Below are 2698 nucleotides of genomic sequence, written 5' to 3' on the forward strand. Positions count from 1 at the left end.
ATAACTTGTGTATCAGAATCAGCTTTATTGGCCAGGTGTGCTCACATACACTAGGAATTTTTTGCGGTACAGTACATCACCAAGCAGCAACATGAAGGGGGAATACATAGCATAAGAAGGGGGAAAAACGTAGCATACATTACAAACATTACACGTATGAGTTCATACTGCATATTGCAACTGTACGATAGACTCGACATATTAGACATATTATACGTTAGACTTTTTATATATTGTTCAGCTGGTGGACAGCTAGTGGGAAGAAGCTTTTAATGGATCTGGTCGACTTCGCTGGAATGGACCTGTAGCGTCTGCGTGATGGAAGCGGTTCAAACAGTTTGTGACCTGGGTGCTGCATATCTGCCACGATTTTCTCTGCTCGCTTCCTGACCCTTGACTGGTATAATTTCTGGACGGGAGGGAGGTCAGCCCCAACAATCTTTTCAGCTGTCCTCACCACCCTTTGCAGCCTCCGTCTGTCACTCTCATTGGCAGCTCCATACCAGACTGTGATCGAGGAACATAGGACTGATTCTACGATCGATGTGTAGATGATGAGCAGCAGCTTCTGCGGGATGTTGATTTTCCTGAGTTGCCTCAGAAAGAACATCCGCTGCTGGTGCTTATGTTGGGTCCCCATTTGAGGTCTTGGGAAATTTTTGACCCTAGGAATTTGAAGGAGTCGACCCACGAAACTACGCTGTCGGCTATTACGAGTGGTTGCATGGCATTGGGTTTCCTTCTGAAGTCCACCACCATCTCAACTGTTTTGAGGGGATTTAGGTCAAGGTTGTTCCTGCCGCACTACTGCGTTATCCGTTCCACTTCGCGTCTGTATGCAGATTTGTCTTCGTCCTTGATTAAGCCGATGACGGTGGCGTTGTCTGCAAATTTGATATTTTACTGATTGCTCGGCCGAGGTGTAGTCGGCATATAGAGAGAAGAGCAGTGGGGGAGAGGACACTTCCTTGAGGGACCCCCGTGCTGATCGTGCGCACACTAGACGTGAATGACCCGGCTTTCACCACGTGTTTCCTTGCTGTTGTGAAGTCAACGATCCAGAAGCATGTTGATTGTGGGACCCCTAAGAAGGGAAGTTTGGCTTGCAGGATACTGGAGACGATTGTGTTGAATGCCGAATTGAAGTCGACAAATAGGACACTCGCATAAGAGCCCGGTCGGTCTAGGTGCTGTAGGATGTAGTGCAGCCCCAAGTTAACTGCGTCCTCGACACTCCTGTTCGCTCGGTATGCAAACTGCAAGGGGTCTAGGTGGGTCTTAGTCGCTTCTCTCAGGTGGTTCAGCACCAACCGTACTCCAATGTAAAGTACTGCCACATACAGGTCGTGTAGCTTACGCACAGCCATTTTAGACTATGGGCTACTTTCCACACAGTTTACCGGGAGAGTGATCCGTAGGCTTTCTCCCTCGCAATGGCGGCTCGCACATACATTATGTAATGACCACGCGTGGGCAGTGGCATGGCCCCTGTCCCTGGATGTGTTATTTAATGCCTTCTGACAATACATCATTTCTTATTGTGGTGATAATAAATCATAATTATCTGGTCTAACGCCCGTTAATTAGTAAATAAACCTCTGTAAATATCAGACCGACCTCAATAACTGTTATGTTTGTGTCTGGTGGTATGGCTTAGTCTACACAATTAGCACACATTCATTTATCACTGACATATCCCAGTTATGTAACATCATACTGGTCTACTCTCCCAGAAGCTGCAGGAGACTCACAATTGTTCAGGTAGTCTCCCGCACCCCAGAAGAGTAGGTAGAACTCCCACTTCCCGCCCCCATCCTAGTGCAGCGTGCAGGATGGGGAGATAATCACTGGAATCACAGCGCCGAATGGAGTGGGTGGGGCTTAATGACATAAATTGCATCATTTTAGCCCCGCTGATGATGTGAGAGCCTGGCCCTGCCCCCAAAGTTGCCAACAGTGTCTCCTCACACGGGAGCCTGACACGGGAGCTTCCTGGGCGTGACCCTCCTCAGGCCCCTAGGCGCCACTGTTTCCAACCCGGCATATTGCCGAGTTGGTGACGTCAGCGGCATACCCTCCAACTGTACCTTTTTGGGCGGTACAGTACCGTTTTTTTAAGGTCTGTACCGGCCAAAAAGGGCTTTGTACCGATTTTTTACTCACTGCATCTCCATTGAAAGTATAGGAAAGGGGGGCGTGGCCACGCCCCCTTTCCTTGTTTGTACCGGTTTTTACGTGTACAATGTTAGAGGGTATGCAGCGGTGACGGCGCTTGGAAATCACATGATCACCAAGCACCGCCCATCCATACAGTTTGAGCAGGAAATGGGTCACATCGCCCCGGCTTCCCGTTTACGCATCACAGCTTGTCGGGTTGTGTAAATTATTATTATAATTTGGGGGAGTTTTATCACAGTTTGGAAAGAGATAAAGTGGCGAGAGATGAAGTACCAGCCAATCCGGTCCCAACTATCATTCTACAGGCTGTGTTTGAAAAATGACAGCTAGCAGCTGATTGGTTGGTACATTCTCTCTCCGAGATTTGATACATCTCCCCATTTGTTTACTAACAGAACGTGTTCATTGTCATTTTCAACACGTCTTAATAAAGTTGTGTTAAACATATTAAAAAAAAAAGCAAGCTTGCCAGCTCCACGTCTTTATTTATGATTATGTAAACACGAGGCGGAACACTCAC

The 2698-nt window shown here is 47.7% G+C and overlaps 1 protein-coding gene across 1 annotated transcript in view; it reads right to left on the reverse strand.

The window, feature by feature from the left end:
- AGPAT1 (1-acylglycerol-3-phosphate O-acyltransferase 1) overlaps positions 1–2698 on the reverse strand; it is a 64911-nt gene that overhangs the window by 62018 nt on the left and 195 nt on the right. The gene's annotated exons all lie outside the window — the stretch shown is intronic.

This window comes from Pseudophryne corroboree, chromosome 8 (assembly GCF_028390025.1).
Source record: "Pseudophryne corroboree isolate aPseCor3 chromosome 8, aPseCor3.hap2, whole genome shotgun sequence".
NCBI lineage: Eukaryota > Metazoa > Chordata > Amphibia > Anura > Myobatrachidae > Pseudophryne > Pseudophryne corroboree.